This window comes from Schistocerca cancellata, chromosome 7, assembly GCF_023864275.1.
Source record: "Schistocerca cancellata isolate TAMUIC-IGC-003103 chromosome 7, iqSchCanc2.1, whole genome shotgun sequence".
Taxonomy (NCBI): domain Eukaryota; kingdom Metazoa; phylum Arthropoda; class Insecta; order Orthoptera; family Acrididae; genus Schistocerca; species Schistocerca cancellata.
The window spans coordinates 400,462,109-400,486,917 of record NC_064632.1 but is presented as its reverse complement, the minus strand read 5'-3'; positions in this window follow the sequence as shown (position 1 = coordinate 400,486,917).

Below are 24,809 nucleotides of genomic sequence, written 5' to 3'. Positions count from 1 at the left end.
GCTGAACTAGCATTGTGAACGACAATGAAGATAATAGGGCGAGCTAGGATCTATAAGTAATGTCAGCAGTCAGTTGATCAAACAAGGGGATATACTGTTTACCATATCCGTGGAGGTGCCTGTTTACTGGCCACAGAGGAGGAGAGCCGAGGTCGGACTATGTTTGGGCATTAAGCAGGGAAACTACTGTGGCAGTGTCCACCTGCATGCGTAACTGCCACGACAGAACCAAAGCCTCAATAAAAAAACTTGTTCTCTGGGGACTGGCCCTGACAATGACACTCCCTCGATATCCATATCCATGGTCTCCGATACTGCATTCTGTGCAACTGAGCGGTAGACTACCACAAACTGGCCTTCCTTTCTAGACTTACGAAAGGTGGCTCAACGATGGGAACTCTCTGATCTCTCATGTTTTGAGTAGCAAGATGCACAAGACAGCAACAGTGAACAGCAGGTGGAACACTGTTTACAAGCTATGTGGATCACCCCAGACGCAGTGGATGCAGCCGGACCCCCCTGCACTGCTGCGAAATCGCACCATGCTTCCAGCTGCCGACCAGCAGCGTGTGAGACCTCATACAACTGGGCACTGGGAAACACCTCATCGAGGAAAGGGTTTTCTAATTGGAGGACCCATTGCCAGAATTTCTTATCAGGGGCGAAGCAGGCTGTTACACCGCGAATCATGTTGTCCGCATACGATTCTTTAGACTTGTACATGACCAAATGGCACTTGCAATTAAGGCCGTGGAGAGTTGTGGCCCAGGAACGATAAGACTGATGGGGCTCTTTCTTGCATTGGTTGAATTCAACCCTAGCAGCAACGACGTGCGTGCGACATTAATAACAGGAAGACAACAACGAGCACAAATCGTCAAACAACAACGAAGAAGGTTCCTGCAATGCGGCCAACTGCCGCAACACCTGACAAGGCGCGAGAAATCCGTGACAAAAACAGTGCACGATATACCTTCACATTCATAGCGTGGAAGGCTTAGAAATGTTGCCTCTTGGCCGTCGTCAAACGGCGGGAACGGAAGTGGAAACATGGCCGGAGAGGACTACACCAGCAGAGATTGTCGCATGACCATCAGAAGTTCCATCTGTTGTTGCACCAACGTTTGATACAGAGCTTACATGTCACAAGAAGAAAAACATCACAACTAAATGCGAAAGGCAACCGCACAACAAAACATGTGAAAAACGACCATTTTAGTCAGCAGTGTGTTCTGATTACAAGAACACACAGATAATAACAACTACAACGCTTTATCATTTCAAGAAGACTAATACAGGAAAACTCTTGCCACGAAGTGGTTACACCTGTAGTCTGAGATACATAGGCTGAATTTCAACATGTGGCTGACAGTGAGGTGGGCCAGTTCTGACTCTATAAGCTGTTGGCTGGCCAGTAGAGAGAACCATGGAGAGACTGTGTGTGCATCTGCTGGCACTTCCAACACTATCGTCTTGCAACTTCTATGGCACGCTGTACACCTGTGCATCCAGATCATGGTAGTGGGATTTTATGCAGGCCACTACATTTACAGCTGAAATACTCGATGAATAAATTGCTTGCTATTGATGGTTATTTTTATTTTGAGGATCCCGCCCACAATCAAAACTAAGTATTTACTTCACTTGCTTATAATAAAAACTATTACTTCACCAAAGTTAGAGTTGTCTACACGTTCTTGCTTTCTAAGGCAGGTAAAACGACTGCTGCCACACCAGAAGAATCCACATACTTTCACATGTGCATTCTTGATGTTCCCTCCTAATGGCTGAAGGGGGTCCATCAATTTTTGCCATGCTTCTTATCGTCCACCAGGATCTTTGCAATGAGCCCATTCTTAAGTGAGGCGAGAGCATCCTCCCGCCTATCCCTCTGTGGCTGCAGAATAGCTCTCGTGTCGACATCTCGGGTGCACGATGCGGTCCAGCCAGCTTTCTACTATTACACCGACAGTGTGAGTAAGTGAAGGTGGTCTCCAGCAGAGGTACCACAGTCTGCAACATCGGTGCTGAGGAGGGTCCATGGTAGCAGGTCGTCAGACCCAGATTGATATCGATAGTGCTTGAGTTGTACACACTGATTCGCCACCATTGCAAATTGAGTCCCTAAATGACAACACCAAGAGAGGAGAAAATTTCGAGAATCTGTTGAGCTGAGAGATGGAGGAGGAGTGAAGTGACAGCCAGTGAAACAGTGCGGAAGCAGGAAGACATGGAGTCTCTTCCATCCATCACCAACATCTGCCTCCCAACACTGTGACATCACATCTATGGCGAAGCTATGCACAATGCATAGACAACGTGTAGATTTTACTTGGACCTCGTCACAAAGCTCAAGTTGCTGAGGAGAGCAGTTGACTCGCACCATTAGCTCCAAGGCAATGCACCATACCGATGCAGTGCCTGCCACTGACAGCACTACCGATTAATGATCACGAATAATGGTGTGATGATTCATCCCTCTCTCCTTCCCCTTAATAACTGACTTGTGTCCACGCCCAGTCAAGTCAGCCCTGAGGTTTGTAATTTTGTTTTGGTTTGTGTAAATAATACTGAAAGAAATATATTTCTTCCATGTTTTAGTCATCTAAGCAATCTGTTCCAGTCATACATCAACCCCTTAATTTCATAATCTTTTGTGCTTGATTTAATTTACTTACTGACGTCATTTAATTATTGACTTCCAACCTGGGGCAATCTCATTAGTCATCTACATATAATTTCACGTCAGACAATAGAGAATAATTCTCGATTCATTACATTTTTAGCGCACAGTGTGGGGTGAGCACATTAGTAATTTGCATACTGTGCGATATCACAAACAGTTCCATCCTCGGTGCAGACTACTCATGACACTACCAGCTGCTACCAGAACTTGCTTGTGGTATTCTACTTCAGCAAGATGGCGGTGGACTCCTCGTTGACATTGTCAGCGACAAACTTCCCAGATGAGGATCTGTGTCAATCTTTGTTAACCCTGTTGCCATTGATCTTCATGGACACCTTGCCCAGTGCCTCACCATTCTCGACGAGATTCAATCACTCCAGACTCAATATTATAACATACCCCTCTTCAACACTCGTATGTGTCACGAAAACGGTGACCTTTACCAACGTATCGTTATAGCCACTACTGCACTACAATTCGCATTGCACTTTCTTGCCAATTTACATTGACGTCACTCGTGCCCTGCTATGTCAAACTCAATCTACGAGGCATCAATGCCCTCTCTCTCCTGACAGAGCCGTGGTGCACTCCGCAGACCGACTCAACCAGCTCACTGGATTTCATACACAACGTTAGTGAAGTTCCGCTATCAGATACTGTGCATGAATCCGCCGACGCACCCGGCATGCCGCCCTTCCATATCCCTATGCCCCTTATGCACAGTGCTACATGTAATGGAACTCTACACTCGATCGACGACACCACAGGTCCTGTTTGCTGTCGAGCATGCTACCTTCCTCCATACAAATCCACACAGCAAAAGCTGCCTAGATGAACTATTAAAAGCAGGGATCGTCCACATCCCGCCACCTCCCCCAATAGCGCTTTGGCGTCTCCCATTAAACTTATTCTAAAGAAAGATCGCATTTGGTGTTTGTGCAGTGATCACAGATATTTTAACTCATGCACCATAACTGACAGCTACGATTCCTAACATGCAAGACATACACTCTATCGTAAAAAAAAAGGACCCAACCAGATTGTTACCACCACTCATGGGCTATCGCGAATTACACCATTTTTTTTTTTTTTTTTTTTTTTAGCGATGATCAACTTCTATCAACGCAGCCTCCCTAACACTGCCACCACTATTCTACCTTTATCATAGTTACCTGAGGCACGAATAAAACAGGCAAGTGCTTGCTTAAATTAGACCCTGCGTTATTTTATTGCGGCAAATTGAGAAAGTATCTCTCTAAAATATTATTAGGCAAGCATAAATAAGTACATTTTATTTTTATGAACTTCTCTTCCTACATTTAATACTGGAAATTGCACTTCAAATATGTATACTTCATGTAAAGTGAAAATACCATTATGTTACAAATTATTATTCTGATATCATAGATACATTTCACTACTGGGAAAAATTATCTTTGGTATGGGTATTGAATATTTTTCTTTCTGACTCGAAATATATTAAAAATTATTTTAATTCTGAAATGTTACTTCGACGGGCTCAAGCCAAGTTAATGCAATCTTCTGTTAGTGCGGTTTAAGGTAATGATAAATTTTCAACAATGTTCAAACAACTGTGTGGGAAAAATAATACATTAAACAAAACAAAGCATGTGGTCATAAATCGTAAGGAAATAGAAATTTTGTTATAAGCGTAGTGATGGGCTAAATTGCGATTTTCCGATATCAGTGATTTCTGTGAATGGTACTTTTCAGTATCTGTTATTCTTAACTGTGATTTGTCGCAGTTAAGAGTCGCAGTTAAGGAACCTAGGTCGTATATCCCTCCGCCACTGCTATTTCTGCGATTTCTGCTACTTCCGCGATTTCTGCTACTTTGCGACTTCTGCTACTTCTGCGATTTCTGTGACTTCTGCGACTTCTGCGATTTCTGCGACTCTGCGATTTCTGTGACTTCTGCTACTTCTGCGACTTAGCGCCGTATGAAAAAGCTACATCTGTCCACACAGAAAATTGCATCTCAACAAACCTGTCATTGGTAAGTATGTTTTACGTTTGTTCTTCTGCTGGCTTTAATTTTGTATTAAAGAAACAACTGTGAAAATATTAATAGTGTAATTAATATGTAAGAACCATACTGTACTGTAATAGTTCCTGTTTAGAAAATGAATTCTAACAAATTGTTATGTTCACAGGTCCCCGTACTACATTTCAGTCACTCAGTAAATGATAACTCAAAATACAATTGTCAACAGATCTGGAGAAATTGCCACTGTGTTTTTAGACCTTTTTCGTCAGATGAGAGGTTAGTTTCTAAGTGTTTTGATGGACTTAATTACTTCAGTGAGATCGTTCTTGCAAATGTGAAATATACCCCATTCCCAGATAGCACAGTAAGCCGGTTTCAAACTTGTTTCCAAATGTAAAGTTCAAGTATATAAGCTTGATCAAAGCTGGAATATTCAGGCCTGTTAGCTGGATTCAAGCTTGAAACAAACATCAAAGTTGGCAGAGTTCAAGCTATATTTCAAGTTTGACTTATCAAGTTTGGCTCCAGCTGTATCTACACACGTGGAATACAGCCTGATATTTACAGCTGAATTTATTGAACCTAATTAATTAAATAAATATCAGAATGGAAATGGTGTGAAAAATATTATCAAGACATGTATGTTTAAAATTTTTTATTTTCACAGTGTTTAAAATTGTTTAATTTTAAGATTTAATTATTCTGAAGCCCCTCCAGCCCCAGCACACAGACCAGAGCAGGATCAAATATCGCTGACTTCTGCCAGTATAATGATCCTGTAACAGGTAAAAGAAAATGTTAGCCATACCTAAACATAAAAAATGTAAAAAGTTGAAACTGATCAACCTAAATATAATTTATGCCCCAGATTAGCAAAATAACTTCAAACTCATTGATGCAGTGATAATCATTAACTAGTATAAACGTCACTGAGTAAGCAGCTGCTTCTGGTGACTTCATTCCAAAGAGTTTTAAAGTAATTTGAAATAACTTTTTGTTTGAAATTTTTAAAGTAAAGATGACATATGGGTAATTTTGCGATGACTTCATGAAGAAGCCACACATCACTATTTCTAACAGTTTCAGGGCCATTTAATCTGAATTTGAATTATAAAGAAACAATTACTTGAAGTCATATACACCTCATACTGTAAGCTTATAAGGAAACTACCGTTTAGAAAAATGTAGACGTTTTATTCTACCCACAATTATTTTTTGGCGAGTGGAATGGAATCAAAATGAAATATAAGATGAAATCGAAATGAATTTCAGAAATTACCAGTTCAGTGGAACTGAAATGTAAAAGAACAAAAAAAGGCGACATTTTAAAAAGATAAAATAACATTAAGTTTTAATTTATTGGTGCCACTTTCTAGAGAGCTAGTTTAAAATGACCTCTTTTTGCTGAACATCTTGTAATATGTATTCTTAGCTGGTAATCCATTTCACTTTCATCCCGTCTCAATTTTTCTACGTAAAAGAATATGATATTTCTTTACATTACGTAATAATATTTAACATTTCTAACATTAACGTACCACCAGAGAAAAATGTACCAACGTACCTGTAATACACTATATATCCTCTTCAGACCCGGTGTAGCAATAAGGCAGGAGACGCTATACACTTACCGAACTATTTTCCAGTATAAAACAAACTTCACAACATTCAACAATCATTAACGCACGTCACAAAAATAAAATGGCCGTAAACCTAGCAGAGTCAGTGCAAGGCTTATAAACGCTTGTGGCGCTTCCCGTGGACGTCTATGGAAGCTATGCTGTGCATGCATTTGCTGTACAGCCTTCCAGGGATATTACAGTTTATTTCAAGCATGGGAAAATTATTTTAATTGAAACTAAATTTTTACAGCTTGATGTAAACTGTGTAACAGGTTGAATTTTCAATCTTGAATTTTCAACTGAACCTAAACTCAATATCCACCTTGAAATAAACTGTGTAACAGGTTGATTTTTCAGTCGTGAATTTTCAACTGAACCTAAAGTCAATATCCACCTTGAAATAAGCTTAGTGCTAGCTGGGTCGAGTGGCTTTCATTACAGCAAATATTAGCAATCTACTCTATCAATTATATTGCTTGTAATTAGTGACAGCAGAAATTGTTTAATAAACCTTGTGATTTTGCAGACACAGTTCTGACTCTGATTACTGGTTGCTGTACGTATCCATCCACAAGGCTGTTGAGAGAGACACGTGAAGATTCAAGACAGCTCTTAGAGGATTTGCAGTTGAAAGGTGACATAATTGTGAAATAAGTGTGCAGATGAGTGATTAAACTGTGTTTTATTGAAGTTGTTGTGCGATTTTAAAGGAATAATAAATGTTAAATACAGTGAGTGAATAATGAAAATCTCATTTTCCACATGTTAAGCCGTCCTATACCCATACTTTTCCGCCACTTATTTATTGGTAAACACTTGTTGGAGAGTGACATGCCGCCCCCCCTTTCTTCACGATCTTAGTGTGACACTGACCTGTAACATATCCCGAAGTCTACAATATGCATTATGAGGCTGTTGATATGAAAGTGGGAAGTACAGATCTTCCAGTTAAATCAGGAATAGCTTAAGTGCATTAGTTGAAAGTAACACAGGAAAAGCTTACTTATGTAGGTGGTAGTAGTGTCGGCAAAAAGTTCTTGTGTGTGAAGTTGCCATGTAGAACACCAGGTGTAAAACTTTTCTCCTGAGTCTTGAGCTGTGTCGGAACAAAACTGAGGCATTCATATGACTCAATAATACTGTTTTCATTTCACTACACTGAGTTCTGCTGTGTTGACATTGCAAAGACCTGTAGGCATGTGGAGTATTAACCAAAACTGTCATATTGTAAGCAGAATCAAACACATTTGTTACGTTACTTGATATTTTCAGGAGAAAAAGGCAATGTTGCTTCATATTAATATAATACATTCAGAGTCACAGCTGTGTCTGACCAACCATAACTGATGCTGAATGTGCATGTCGTCATATAATATGAAGGGCTTATTTCAATAGTGGCACAAGTCCATTACCTCCACTTTTCTGTCTATAATGCTTCTGAAATTAATGATCCAAACAAACATAAATAAAGGTTCATCTCTAGCAAGAAGCCATATGCTTGAATATTTCTGGTATCTCAACTGCAGATTCTTCAGCGCTCATTTAACTTTACGATTCTGTATCTCAAAATGATCAAAAATGGACTTGTAGTACTATTGAAATAAGGTCTTCATATGCACACACAGCACATCGATCTCGTGAGGCACAAGGCTCTCATAACGAAGTAAGTACGTCGGTCAACAGATGGCACTAGGAAAAGATTGTTAACTGCGCTTTTTAGTTGCTACTTGCGACTCTTAGTTGCGATTTGTCACAGAAATCTCAGTTTGACTCGGTAGCGAATAGCGTAGTATGAACTTTGCTCAACAGATGGCACTCCTAACTGCGCTTTTTAGTTGCTACTTGCGATTCTTAGTTGCGACTTTTCACGGAAATCGCAGTTGGACTCGATAGCGTGTCGCAGAGATGACCGTAGTACGAACTTTGGCCAACAGATGGCACTGTTAACTGCGCTTTTTAGTTGCTACTTGCGACTTCTAGTCGCGATTTGTCACTGAAATCGCAGAAAGCAGTACGGAATTCGGTCAACAGATGGCTCACGGCGTTGAATGTGAAATACTACATGCGACTGCTAACTGTGACTGAAATTGCAGTTAGATTTTGTAAAGTTGTTATTGTGATATCTATGACTTCTCAATCACTGTGATTTCTAACAGATACGCGATTTCCTGCCCACCACTGTATAAGTGGACAGCCACGCCAGAGGAATTACTAAAACCTGCACTACCAGTATAGTTCGAAAGCTACAGGTTTCATAAAACCAGAGGCTTGTATGCAAGAAATCGTAAAAAATTACAGGCCTATAAACGAAAATGGCACAACACACAATCAATGCGTTGTAATCCTTGGAGGTACATATGATGTTTATAGAAATGAATTAAAAGAAGTAACACACAGTTTGAGTCTTATTCTAAATAAAATACAAAATCTGTTGTGATTGTTGTTATATGCATTCCATGCAGGCACGACCTAATTGGTTCATTCTAAGTAAACAAAGAAATTCAGAAAGCAAACAGGATATACAAAAAAAAATTGCAAATCGATAACAAAATGCTTTATTTCTCGCCACGGATGAGTTAGAAAGAGCACATTTCACAAAACGCGGGATGCATCTAAACAAAAAGCGCAAAACATATTTGGGCCAAAAAATCAAGGAATTTCTGAAAACTACATCAAGTAGTGGGACAGTGGGGCCCATTGCTCTACTGACAGAAGGATTAGCCTCAGAAACTGCAGCAGCAGAAACTGTTTTACAAACAGAAGCACAAATAGCAGCAGCAGTTATCCCTGACATGGAAGCAACATTAGAACCAGCATAAGCCACAGCAACAGAAGGGTCAACCGGGACAGCAGCTACAATAGCAGCAGCAGGAGGAGAAACAAAAAAAGTGGCAGAGAAAATGATAACAGTAGCAGTACCTTCACCAACTTTATCAGGAACACAGGCTCAACAACAGTAGCAGCATCGGCAGAAATAGCAATACCTTAAAAGCATACCAGCCCACCACAGGCCATCACAGTGGTGACCACAGGTTCAGACAACGACAAGACAAGGAGGCAAATATCACGAGACTGCAGACCTGCAGCTCACAGCCAGGTTTTTTGGAGGGACACAAAATAAAAGCTCACAGGTAAAATACAAAAATACGAACTCAGTTCTTTTTATCAAAATGTGCAATCAATAACTGGTAAAATAGCTGAAATCCATATCCTCTTAGCAAACTAATTAAAAAATACCTCTTTATTCTGTCTCATGGAACATTAGCTTGATGAGGACAAGTTACATATTGTGTCCCTACCTGACTTTGTGCTAGGTGGATCTTTCTGTATAAAAATTATTAGATATGGTGGCAGTTGCATATTCATAAGGAATAATATAAACTATGCGAAAGTAACATTTCCTGTTGAAATAAAGACGGAAAAAGATGTAGAGCTATCAGGAGTTGAGATAGAGAACACTAAAAAAGCAATTATTTGTTTATACAGAGCTCCAACTGGTGACATAAATATTTTCCTAAACAGTTTGGAATATTCACTTAACAGACTAACTCAAAAAAAGAGAAGAGTCATTGTATATGGTGATTTTAATATTGACTTTGCAAAGGACAACAAAGAGAAGAATGAATTACTGAATTTCTTGCAAACATTAACATGAAATCTATCGTCACTCTGAAGGCTTTCCTGGCGTAATAATTGGTAATATTCTTCTCGGGTGTGCAGCCGGAGCATGACGTCACCTTGACACAATATTTCAGCGGTCCAACTGGCCGCCATCTTCAGGTGAGAGTGCTGGTACACGATCTCGCCGGAACAGACTTCTCAGTGCAAGTGGCGGCCCCTATAAAGGCCGCAGAATGTCGACAACGCGAGCGCGAGAAGGTGCCGTAACTGCCCTATAGCGCAAGTAAACATACAACACCCCAGTGCTGGAAACAGGTGAAATCGAGATATCAATATTTGTGCTTCCCTCCAATGGAGGAAAAATTCACAAGGAAAACGAAAAAATAAATGGATCACTTTTGGGATTCTGGTATCCTCAAACAAAAAAAGACTACTAAACTGATTGTCCAAACAACTCACATCACCAGAATTTGATGTTTCAAACAAGCAAAATAATGGCAAATGATACATACACAACAAATTCCACCAATAAGATGAAAACCATATGGAATATTGTAAGAAAGGAAGCTGCAGCAGAGCAGACAGATTTCCATAATATCAATTGCCTAATGGCGAAATCAACTGTTATAGCTTAAACTACAAAAAATGCAAATAGATTTAACTCCTACATTACGCAGGTACTGAATGTCTTATAAATCAAAATTTACAGTTTACTGCAAGAAATCAATGCAGATTACTATAAATAATGAATATAGTTCTCTATACCCCACCAATGAAAAGGATATACTTGCTATAATCAAAGACCTGAAGTCGAAATTCTCTGATGGTACTGACAATATCCCTGACTACATCTTGAAGAAATGTGCTCCCTCATAACCAGGCCACTTGTTGACATCTGTAACTGATCTCTATCAGAAGGGGTGTTCTCAGAAAAATTGAAGGTAGCAGAAGTAAAACCCTCTTTTTTTCAAAGGGATAAAAACTGCAGTATCAAACTATAGGCCTATTTCACTACTATCTGTTTTTTCCAAAGTAACTGAAAAAAATGTGTTACAAAACACTAATCAATTTCATATAAAAAATAATTGCTACTCAAATACACAACATGGATTCCGAAAATCTAAATCTACTGAGACTGCTACTTTTGCGTTTATAAATGACGCCTTAAACGCAACAGACAGCCGTATTTCTGGACCTCTATGAAGCATTCGATGTCACCAGTCATAACAACTTGATTAAGAAACTTGAGTCTGTAGGTACTGGGGGCGTGGCCTGTGAATGGTTAAAACCATACCTCCAAAACAGAGAGCAACTAGTTGGGCTTGCAATCCAAAAAAGGAACATGATAAAGTCCTACCACTCAGAAAAGCAGAGCATTAACTACAGTGTATCTCAAGGCTCCATTCTAGGACCAATTCTGTTTTTTCTCTTTGTCATTGACTTTGAACCGACCACTCAACACCCTAATTACATAAAATTCGTAGATGACATACATGTGATAATATAGGGAAGGACTAGAGAAGAATTACTGCATGAGATTAAAAAGTGTGCCAACCACATTACAGACTGTTTTGTGGAAACAATTTAGTAATAAACATAGGAAAACAGTTACAATGCACTTACACAGAGTGCAAAATACATTTCCACTAACAACAGACATAGAGCTGTTTACCAGTACACTTGAAAATATAATTTCTACAAAATTTCTTGAAATATGGATCCAAGAAGGTCTACAATAGATCCATAAAAATGCAATAAATTACAAATAAATTTAATACTGTTTGTTATACTATCGAACTTATTTCTGGATGCACATCAAAAGAGACATTAAAAATGTATACTTCACCCGGACAGAATCATTACAGTGATATGGCATAAGTTTTTGGCGAAACGCATCTGATAGCAAAAGTCGTTTTATATACCAAAAGAGAATTGTAAGAGCTATAGAAAATGCTTCCTCAAGAAGCTAATGCAAGCCCTTATTTAAGAAACTTCACATCCTTCTACTACCATGTCTATATATTTTACAAGTAATAATGTTTGTTAAGAAAATCGTAGAAAGTAGCAATAATCTTGTATCAACTAACCAGAGCATCCATCTGTATAACGCAAGGGGAAAGACAGATATACATGTTCTGTAAGTATACACAGCACTAAAACAGTATGGACAACTGCAAACAGGAAGCAGACTATACAATAAGCTACCTAATAACATTAAATCAATAAAATATATTTCCAAATTAAAAAGTGCTGTCCATAAATATTTACTGCAGAAGTGGTCTTATAGTATAGACTAACGTCTTGAAACATAAAACTTTTTTGCCAAATACTAAAAAAAAAGAATGAATGAATTGTTGGTCAAAAGTTTTATGAAAAAAGACTGAGTGAATTACTTGTGTTAAATATCATGTATGAAAGCTGAATTTTCAGTTGTGATAATACTAAGCCTAAATCAATATAATATTTTTGTATGATCAAAAAATATGAATTGTAAATCACAATGACTTGTCCAATATAATGCTGTATATCTTTTACTACATATGACTGACAGTCCCAATAAAAAATGAAATGAAATGAATAGCACACCAAGCCATGAGTGCAAGACAAGGGCTAAGCAACAAGTTCAAAAAGATAAGTGATAGCACAAAGATAACATGGCCTTTATATGGTAGTTCATGGAATCTTTGTATGTCAACAGGAAATCTGAAGTTACAATACAATATTTGTAATAAATATTCTTTGTTAAGCATATATCACTGCAATTACTTTTACCACTAATTAGAAGTGTCACAGACTTGAGTGGATTCCACATATGCAACAAGCACTCAACAACATTGAAGATGACCTTGCTGAGGTTACTACTAGAGCCCACCCTTGTCCTAATGCCTACATTTCAATCACAACAGTTGCAAATGACTACTCTATCAGGGCCATTCTACAACAGGAACTTGGGGGTGATACCCAACCCCTGAAATTCTTTTCACACAAACTTAATAATTACCAGTGAAAGTAGTCTGCTGCTGACTGTGAACTGCTTGTTGTGTACAAAGAACTATATTACTTTCAGGATGATGTTGTAGCCTGACCTTTCACAATCCTCGCAGATCTTTATCCCCTTGCAGACGCCATCAAAATCCCAGCAGCTGATTCTATCCTCTGGTACTTCCACTACACGGGCTATATTGCCCAATTTACTACCATTGTCAAAAAACTTAAGGATGCAGAAAATATCATCTCTGACTACCTGTCTAGAATATCCATGACCACATCATACATGGACTATGACTAATCCACCAATGTGCAATACAATGACCAGCAGATCATTGATCTATTTCATGACTGAAACACCGAACTACACTTTGAACTTTATTACTTTCCAGGCTATTGTAAATATTTGCTGGTGACGTTTACAAGAACAGACTCCACCCAGGCATACTTGATCATTTCTACAAAACCATGTTCGACCACCTGCACAATTTTTCACATTCCGGATTTTGGCCATTGGTCAGATTTGCAACTGAACACTTCATCTGGCTGAATGTAAAAAAGGACCGTAAGACCTAGGGTCGCGCCTGTGAGGTTTGCCAAAGGAGTAAATCTAGTAGCCACTGCAATCCCTACTAGAAATATTTGACATTGCTCACAGCCGTTTCCAACATAGACCTTTTTGTGCACTCCTGGAGTCGAGGAGGTTCGATTGTATCCTCTCATTCATAGAAAGAGTTAAGTGAAGGGTGGAAGCCACACCCATCAAAGACGTCACGGCAGAAACAGTTGCCAAAGTGTTCATCAATATCTGGATCTTCTATTTTGGTTGCCTGACCAGGAATGTCAATTCGAATCTGTCTCATACAGAGAACTGTGAAACCTATATGCCACCTGCAGATGCCACAACACAGCATACCACTCGCAGGGCACAGGCTGGTTGTGCACTGGTACTGGAACCTCAAGACCATTCTGATGTGCCATGACGAATTGTGGAGTGAGGCACTGCTGTGGGTGTTGCTGGGGTATGCACAGCCAACAGAGAGCCCCTTCCCTTTTCATGCCTCCCTTGCAGAGCTCCTCTACAGTGAACATTTATCCCTCCCTGCTGAGTTTGTCACTCGAGATCCCCCCCCCCCCCACCCGATGAATCCGACCTCCCAACACTAGTCAGATGTGTGTGCCAGCTTATAGCCCTCCCACTCCTACTCCACACCTCACGTGTTCATTCACAAGGCATTAGAATCGTTTTCCCACATCATGCTCCATATCAACACAATTGAGCCAACTCTACACCCCCTACCCCCTTATTCAGACCTGTGTAGAGTGTCCTGACAATGCACAATAACCACAGTTCTTTTTAATCCATTTTGTCACTAGAAAAGATGTTGTGTTATGCTGGCTTCACACATACACAACAAAAGAGTCGCCACAGCTAGTACCATACTGCACTTGCAATGCAGTAACATATGTAAACTCCTAGTTTCCATTGGCTAACTTAAGAGCTGCAGCTTTTGTCACACTACAGATAATTCAACTTAGATGTACTTTGCAACACCACTTTCCTTTTACAGCTGCTCCCTGGTGGCTGTATTTCATAACACATTCGTTGTGTCACAGTTATCATGGAGTAATGGCTGCTGCACTCATTTTAAGTTCAGTGTGTTCTGATTTTATTACTAAAAAAGTAAAAACAGTGGTCGGCAGGTACACTTTTGAAGCTTCTGAAACTGCAAGAATGATAACCTATTAAATTTTCTGTAGCAGTATGTGTGTGTGTGTGTGTGTGTGTGTGTGTGTGTGTGTGTGTGTGTGAGTGTGGGTGTGTATATGTGTATGTATGTGAGTGTGTGTGTGTGTGTGTAATATTTGTACACCAATGATGTAGGCCTATGCCCCAATCTCGAGAGATTTTTAAGTAAACTAACTTAATATATAACCAAAATTGCGAGTCGTATCAACTTGTTGATTTGTGAGACCAAGTACAGTATAAATTATGAATTATATGTGGAAAATAGACCCCGAGTGTTATGTGGCAGCTGTTAAACTAAAGATCAGTTATTCAAAATATTATGTCAACACATACAATAATCTTAGAATAGTGGCATGTTTGCAGATACAATAGAGTCTCGATTATCCGTTCTTCGGTTATCTGACCTTCTGTGTTATCTGACCCTTTCACCACGCTGGCCGTGACTAACGTGTTGTTTGTTGATACTCAGTTCATTGTCGCCGTCTGCTACTCCTCACTCCTAAGTGCCTACATAGATCTGTAGTGGAGTGGACGTGTTGCACTGTGTTTATTGTAAAAATTTGTGGTGAGGGCTTCAAAAAGGAAAAAGGTGGTCGTTTCAATAGAAGAAAAACTTAAAGCTTTAAAAAGAATAGACAATGGTGAAACTTTATTAAAAGTGGCGAAAGATTATAATATCGGGAAAACAACAGTTGGAGACTGGAAAGAGGAACCGCAATGAAATTGAGAAGTAGTGTTCTCAGCGAGCAACCTCGGCTGTTTTGGAAGATCGGAAAACCATGAAAAAATATGATTATGAAAAAGTAAGTAAAGTTTTGTTCATATGGTTTACTCAACATAGAGATAAAGGTGTACCCATGTCGGGACCAATTTTGCAGGAAAAAGCCTTAAAGTTTCGTAACGAACTAAACGAAGGTGAACCTGATTTCACAGCTGGTGTAGGCTGACTCGATAGATGGAAGAAAAGATACGGAATTCGACAACTTAATGTCTGTGGTGAAAAGCTTTTAGCAAATTTTGAAGCTGTTCAATTGTTTAGGAATAAACTTCACAAGGTATTGGACAAAGAAAACTTAACAGGCGATCAAATTTTTAACTGTGACGAGACTGGTCTCAATTACAAAATGTTACCGGAAAAAAACATTAGCATCAAAGGCCGAAAAGGCAATGCCAGGCTGCAAACGTAGCAAAGAATGAGTGACAATTCTTACATGCAGTAACACCACAGCAAATTTTAAAATGAATCTGTCTATGATAGGTGAGCAAAAAAAAAACCGAGAGCATTTAAAAGTGTATCTAAGAATGCTTTACCAGTGAAATAATACAACCAAAAAAATGCTTGGATGATCCCACACATTTTTAAAATATGGTTTTTTAACGAGTTCGTGCCATAAACTGAAAAGTTTTTGAAAGCCAACACCTTGCCCCGCAAAGCACTGTTGCTTCTAGACAATGCCACTTGTCTTCCTAATGAAGATGAACTTCAAATGTCACATCCTTATGTCAGCCCATGGAGCAAGGGATCTTAGAGACACTGAAGAGAAACTACTGCAGAAACTTGCTTTCTCTTTAATTAATACTATGGACAAGGCAGAAGACATGCTAGAGCAGTTAAGCAGTATTAATTTGAAAGACGTAGATTATGACGTGGCCCAATCTTGGGGAAGTCTTGGAGCAAATACAGTTGCAAAATCCTGGAAAAACTTGCTACAGGAAAAACAAGAAAATTCTCCAGACGATGAAAATCTACAGCAGCAGACCGAACCAGAAAATACTACCCTGCTTTCATTGTTACGAAAAGTTTCTGGATATGCTGACGCCACAGAAGATGACATAAATGAAAGGATTGTCCAAGATGAAGAATTTGAAGTGACAGTTAAAGAAATAGTCAACATGGTAAACGAAAAAGAAGAAGACGAAGAAGCGGTTGTAGTGGAGGAAAGTGCGCCCAAGATTTCTCACAACGAAGGACACAAGGCCTTAGAAACTGCTTTACAATTTGTAGAGCAACTGGAGGAAACATCGTCTAGCAAGGTTTTACTTCTTAAGAGACTACGTGATTTAGAGGCAAAAAAACGGAAAACAGAAGGCAAACAAAAGACAATTACTAACTTCTTCAAACAGTAAGTATCTATTCAGTCTAAATTGATTCTTTTTGTATTAAATGTTTAACTCATTTGGCCTACTTTAATTTAATTTTTGTGTTTTTATTTTATTATTTTCCGCGTTATCCGACCTTCCCGCTTATCCGACCTTGTCGCGCCCGGCTTAGGTCGGATAATCGAGACTCTACTGTAATATTTATATGCCAAGTGTTGGTTAGTGTGTTTTCGTCTTCGAGCGTTGTTTCTTTTATAAATGTGTTTGTGGCTCCTGCGCTAAATGTAGTTTCAGATTCAACATTTTCGTTTCTTCTTCCTTATGTTTAACTCTTGTCACAGCTCTAATGCTGTAACCTGCACTATAACATTACTACCCATCCATATAATTTCAGCTGATATAATTTTAAAAAATATTCAGCTAAGTGGAATTTGTGGCGCCCTGTATTTATGGTAGCTCATAGTGCCACTATAGAAAACCGCAAGCCATGGCTTCTCATTAGTTGCATGTGTGAATCTATCTTTATTCTATTAAAAATAAGTAATTATGAGGAATTGTTGAATGCTAGAAAGATGTTCTTATCCCACTGTGTAAGAACAGTTTTCCACTTTTATGAAGAACTGCTGACTGCTAGAAAGATGTTCCTAGCATACTGTTTGAGAACAATTTGCCACTTTATAAACTATTTATTTAGTTGAAGACTGCGCCTATCATTCTGGCATAATGCTAACAGTTCACTTAAATAAATACACCATTCTAGATCCACACTCGCAAATGAACCAGACCCGAATGAGAGCAGATTCAAATATTGGGAATTGCTGAAGCTCTTAGCCGATGGTGGGGGAAGCGACGTCGTGCAAGAAAGTAGAACATCCATCAGTTTTCGTAACTTATGCGTAAGCTGACATAACAGTGTTCAAGTTGAGTGTTTCCACATGTAAGTTGATTTACATGAGTGAGGATTGGGGAGGGGGGAGGGGGAAGGCGGGAGGTGTAAGAAATTCATGCCTGTGGAAACCTTGCTTTCTTCCTCCAGCATAATAATTACATATCTCTAAGCATAAATCACGCCGCTCACCCAGAATTTCAAGCCTTTACTATTGCTATCTTAGATATCTCAATAGTTTTTTTAGTGCTGATGTGTCATTAACAGGCGTTTAATTGTAACAAATCGTGTCAAGAGTGACATTTGTGAGAAATCTTCAGCGTGCCATTGCCTTGAAACGGCATACCGTTACAACACGCAAGTTGTAACGATAAATGCGCCAGTGGCACTGCCTCTCGTGATGTCGGCCTTCCCATCCAAATCCACATGAAAGTCAGCTGCCTTGTCCCATGTGACAAAGGCTTTAACCCAATACCAAACAGTGAAACTGAAATTATGAGTTACCACCATCCATTACACAAAAAGTTGGAGTACATTGTTGGAACTGAGAACCTAAAATAATAAAGTTCATTCATGACCATAGCTAATTTCGTAATCTATAGTCTTGAACAGTTTTGTGTGGCAAAGTGCTGCACAGTGAAACAACATTTCAAAACATCGACATTTATTTTCTGGCGGAAATATAGCCATACAAACACATCAAACAATATTTATTAGGAAATAAGTGGAGGCTGTTTACTATAGCCATTATAAACATCTCATGATGTTGCATTTCTTCTTATGTCCGTGGCTGCTATGAAAACAGGACGAGGAAATCCACCTCATGAAAGAAACCTTTTTAGTTTCGCTTTATCCAGACATGTTTCAGCACTTTTTGTTGTAGTTTCGCTTTACCCAGACATGTTTCAGCACTTTTTGTGCTATCTTCAGTGGGTTATTTTATTTTCTAATTCTATAATTGTTGTTACATATTAACATTTAAAGAAACTTTTGGTGCAAAATATTTACAATTGCGAATGAATAATTGTTGTAAAATATTATTCATTATTTGTTTACACTGCACAGTTGTGATATTTATTAACGACCTTATTCACTGTTTGTTGTTTATTACATTATGTCTACAGTTCTAGTTGCAGCCTAATTGGCAAAAGAGTGGATGTATGCATTAGTTTACATACCTTACATGAAACTATTGGGTATTTATGCTCGTAGCTAGTCTGGTACTCAGTCTACAGCTTGTCATCTGCAAACAGCAAAACGTAATTTTTATTTTACTGTTTATTACTCATTTACCAACGGAAATGAGTATATATATCACGTTTTTTGTGTGTAACTTAAGGCTTTGATATTGCAGTGTATCCTCATATGTTTTGGCGAGGCTAATAAGGTGATTTCTATGACTTATGGTCGTTAGACGACGTACTCTCTACGAATTTTCAAACATGGGCGGAGATTTCACCACCATTACATGTTTTCGTAGCTGTGTAGTATTCATTTGTTTCGTGTATTTGGCCTCTGTGGTGTGTGTGTGTGTGTGTGTGTGTGTGTGTGTGTATTCAGGACTGGAGGATGGGCAGAGAGAGAGAGAGAGAGAGAGAGAGAATGGGTGTTTTTTTTTTTCATGAGTAGATTTGGTGTGGGTGTTATTTGTATAGTTTTCCAATTGTAGCAACGAGGGTTTTATTACACAGTGATGTGTATTCATTTAGCACTTTCTTTTCATGGGTTATTGATTTTTGGATGTGATATTTTTCTTCTATAGTTAACTTTTGGTGTAAACTGCTACTAGTTTTAAGGATTTGTAATTCAGTTTCAATGTATGTTGGGTGGTGAACTATTGCTTTTCAGTGCTCTGAGATGCTCTGTATACCTGGTTCTGAAATGCCTGCTTGTTTGATCCACATATACAGACTGACAGCAATTGCAAGTGAGTTGGTATATACCAGACTGGCTGTATTTGTCAGTGTTGGTGGTATTTCTTCCAAGTCTGCGTTGTATTGTGTTGGTGGTTCTGTGTACTATGTTGAGTCCTTGGTTCTTTAGTGTATTACCAACCTTGTGTGTGACTTTGTCTTTGTAAGTCATTATGTGCCATTTGTTGCTAACTCTCTGCTGATTTGTTGTGTGTTGTGTTGTGTTTGTGTGCATGCTTCATGGTTATGTGTTGCTTGCTTTTGTATTTTGTGGTTTATTTTATCCACTCTCTGCTGTGCAATTTGTTATAGTGTGTTCAGTTTTTTTTTGTTTGTTCATGGGTGTTTTGTTCAGTCCATATAGTAAATATCTGAAGCTAGATTCTTTGTGAGATATGGGGTGATTTTACTGGCTAAGAATAATGGTGCTGGTGATTGTGGGTTTCCTGTAGATTGTGAATTCATGTTTGTTGTTTCTCTTGTTTATGCTGAAATCTAAGAAATCTAGGACTTCAGACATAATGGAATACACAACATAAAGTGCACCAAGTCGTTAATTCACATCTTAACTGTGTAATGTAAACAAATGATGTGTAATATTTTACAGCAATTATTCATTCACAATTGTAAATATTTTGTACCAGAAGTTTCTCTAAACGTTAATAAGTAACAAAAATTTTACAATAAGAAAATGGGTAAAATGGCACTGGAAAGGTGTCTTGCATAAGGCAGAATTCCTAGTTCTATATATCCATTATGTTTTTTTATTACGTACTGGTACCACTGTCAAAACTTTCTTCCCAAGAAACCTTGACGTGACTTGACGATGCACTGCGGGCCTGTGTCAATGCCACTGTTTAAAATGCATTGTGTAAAGTTTTAATGTGATGTGATGTGATAGTCAGTGTGAAATGACCTGTATTTATCGTTAGTTAGTTAGTTGGTCGTGTGTTCCATTGATCAATCACATGATACGGTAGCCGTTATGATGTGGAACATGTCAAGTGCACAAGATATGCATATATGAAACAAGATTTTTTAATATATATGTATTACAATAGAGAGTTAAGGATTAATATTTCTATTATTTACCCTATTCCCTTTAATGGCACAAAATGCATAAACTATATTTATAGATTTATTTATTCCTATTCAAGAATTCATCTATGGTATAGAAGGAGTTGTCAAGGACATATGATTTCAATTTATTTTTGAAGCTATCATTGCTGTCTGTCAGACATTTTATTTCATCTGGTAATTTGTCGATTATTTTTACAACAACGTGTTTTACCCCTTTCTGTGCCAAAGATAGGTTGAGTAAAGGATAGTGTAAGTCTTTCTTTGTTTTGGTATTATAATCATGGCCGGCCGCGGTGGTCTTGTGGTTCTAGGTGCTGCAGTTCGGAACTGCCGGACTGCTACGGTCGCAGGTTCGAATCCTGCCTTGGGCATGGATGTGTGTGATGTCCTTAGGTTAGTTAGGTTTAAGTAGCTCTAAGTTCTAGGAGACTGATGACCTAAGATGTTAAGTCCCATAGTGCTCAGAGCCATTTATTATAATCATGAATGTCAGTGTTGTTTTTAAACTGGTCCATGTTGTTGAGAACAAATTTCATTAGTGAGTAAATGTACTGTAAGACTGTTGTAGGAATTCCCAATCTTCTAAAAAGATACCTACAAGATGTGTGACTATGAACCCCACACATTATTCTAACCACTTTCCTTTGAGCAGTGAATGCTTTTTGTCTAAATGTTGAGTTACCCCAGAATATTATTCCGTATGACATCAGGGAGTGAAAGTATGCAAAGCATGTTAGCTTACTAATTTTTATATCCCCAAAATTGGCAATTATTCTGATTGCAAAAGATGCTGAACCTAGTCACTTTTGAAGATCCAAAATATGAATTTCCCAATTAAGATTCTCATCTATGTGTACACCCAAAAACTTAGTATGCTCTACCCTGTCTACTGACTTCTGTTGATTTGTTATGTTTATTGAAGAATCTGTACTTTTTGCAGCAGAAAATTGGATGTACTGTGTTTTTTCAAAGTTTAGAGCAAGCCCATTTGCAGAAAACCAATTAATGACTTTTCCAAAGACTTTATTTGTATCATTTTCAATTGGAGTTTCTTTTACTGGATTAATAATGATGCTTGTATCATTCGCAAACAGTGTCAGTTCAGATTCCTGTTTCAGACAGAAAGAGAAGTTGTTTACATGTATCAAGAACAGAAGGGGAGCCATGATTGAGCCCTGTGGCACTTCTAATGTATTACTTTTGAATACATTACGGGAAAGGCAGTGATCAATGTCTTATAAATATTTACTATTAAAAACAGTCTTGATCACGATTTATTTATCAAGGTGACCGGTTTCGACCACTATTGTGGTTATCTTCAGACCACTGAGTAGGAACCTCTTTCTGTTGGAGAATCACTACTCATGATGCTCCAACAGAAAGAGGTTCCTACTCAATGGTCTGAAGATGACCACAGGAGTGGTCGAAACCGGTCACCTTGATAAATAAATCGTGGTCAAGACCGTTTTTAATAGTAAACACCTAATGTAATTTCACCCCAGTTAGATGAAGTGGTAAACTTATTTAAATCACTTGACCAATATAAGGAATCTTTTTGCTTCCTATTCTGTAGGTACAACTTAAACCACTCATACGCTATTCCATTTATACCATAGAACTGTAATTTCTGTAACATAATGCCATAGGTCACACAACAAATGCTTTGGACAAGTCACAGAAAATTCTTATTGGTGACATTTTAATATTTAAAGACTCTATTATGTGGACAGTGAAATTGTATATTGCTGTATCAGTGGAACAGCATTTTTGAAATCTGAACTGTGATTTACTAAGTATCCCATTACTGTTGAGATGGCTAACCACTCCTGAGTACATTACTTTCTCGAAGATTTTTGAAAATACTGTAGGCGAGGATACTGGCTGATAATTATTGACATTTGCGTTGTCCCCATTTTTGTAGAGTGGTCTGACAGTGGCATATTTTCAACCTGTCTGGGAAAATACCTTGAGTTACATGTATATCTCAGAACATCAGCTGTAATTGCACCACATTGTTTTAGTATCTTATTAGAGATGTCATCTACTCCAACAGAACATTTATTTTCCAAAAATTTAATAATTTTACTTGTTTAACAAGGGGTTGTTAGGTGAAACTTACTCTGACTAATTTTTTTTAAACAGACTCTTCCATGTGCTGCCTTGCTTTTGCTTTTGAGCTGATCTCAGCATTTTTTTTCTCTACACTTAAGAAATGGTTGTTATATACAATAGTTACTTGTGTACTGTTGGTTAGGATGGTCTCATTCTCCTTAATAGTAATACTACCTACCCCAGTGGTTACTTTTCCTGTCTTCCTTCTAACAACATTCCATATTGATTTGATTTTATTGCCGGAGTTGTTAATTTCTTCTCTAACATCCATATTTCTTGATTTCCTTACAGCTTTTCTCAGTATGTTACAATAATTTTTATAGTGTAAAACTACTTCTGGATCTTTACTAGTTCTTGCTGTCTCATAACGTTTTCTTTTTCTATCTGAAGACACTTTAATACTTGTTGTAATCCAAGGTTTCTTTGAAAAGTGTGTGGTGTTACATTTAGTAATTACCTTTGGGTGACAATGTCCAAAAATGGATATAAATTTATCAAGAAATATGTATGCATTTAGCATTAGCATTTGCCTCATTATATACATCTTCCCAATTAACATTTCTTAAGCTTTCTTTGAAGTGCTGTATAGATACCAGGTTGAGCAACCTTTCACTTTTCCAAACTGTACACCCTGTTAGGTTTTCTAAGTTAATTAGTTGTGCATCATGGTCTGACAATCCATTTATCACATGGAAAGTATGTGTTTATTTTACATCCTCTTTCTGTACGAATACATTATCTATTAGCGTTCAACTGTCTTGAGCTGTACGTGTAGGGAAATTGATCACTAATTCTAAGTTATATGTTGTTAATAATACTTCTAGTTCACTTTTCCTCCCAGAATCATTTAGAAAGTTTACATTGAAATCACCACAGATTAATAACTTCTTGTTTTTGTGTGACAGAGAGCATAATAGGAAGTCAAACTTTCTTATGAATAGGTCCCAGTCTCCTAATGCGGACCTGTACACTGTTGCTAATATCAATTTTACATTATCTAGCTCAAATTCCCATGCACAAACCTCAAAGTGCTGATCAACACAAAATTTGCTTACTTCTACAGTTTTGCATATGTATTCTTGTTTTATGAAAATGGCAACTCCTCCTTTATCCATCCTAGATCTACAAGTGTAAGATGCTAAATTATACCCATTTATACTGACACTATCCATGCCCACAGTTACATGGTGTTCAGACAGACAGAGTATATCAATCTCATTCTTATTTTAGATATCACCTGAACACACTAATAGCTCACCTGTTATTTTTTCCCCCTGATATTTTGATGAAGTAAGTTGATATGACCCTTTGTTTTATCCCTATGTACTGTTCATGAAGTTTCCTTTATTCTATTTATCTTGATTGTCATCTGTCTGGTCTTTGGCTTTAACCTAAAAATCCTGTCTACCTGGACCCATTAACCACAGGGATCACCCCTTGTGTGACTGTGGACCCCTTAGAGTTTCTGCTAATAGAGAACATAACTTATTTTTCCCTATCGTATTCAGGTGCAGGGCATGTGTAGTGTATCCCCACCTACCAATAGCATTTACTGGAACAACAGTTATGTGAGATTTCGCCGGTGTCTGGAGCATCCTGTTCAGCTCAGTGTTAACATGCCTTATGGCAGTTTTTACCCAGCGCTGATCCTGGCGCTAAAAGACCTCCACAAACCCCACATCTGTGTGTTCAGTTTCTGCTCCTATTTTATCCAGGTCACTCCTAATTTTGTATCTTTGAATCGTTGAGACATGTCTAAAATTTTATGTCGTTAATATATTGCTTCCGGTGCTTCAAAATGCTGCACAATCATGCGAACACAACTATCAGTACCTGTAGTTCGTTATTTTCAATTCAAAAGAATTAATGTTTTTTTCCGAAAAGGCCGTAGTATGGCTGTTGGGCCCGTGACAGCGCCGGGGCCGTAGTATAACTGAAAGCATCTGCTGCTTGGATATACCGCCTTTGCTTATGAGTTCTGTCTGAGTAGCTCAGTCGTGTTGTCCGCGAAAAGAGAATGGGCAGTTTCTAGCTTAACCTGGT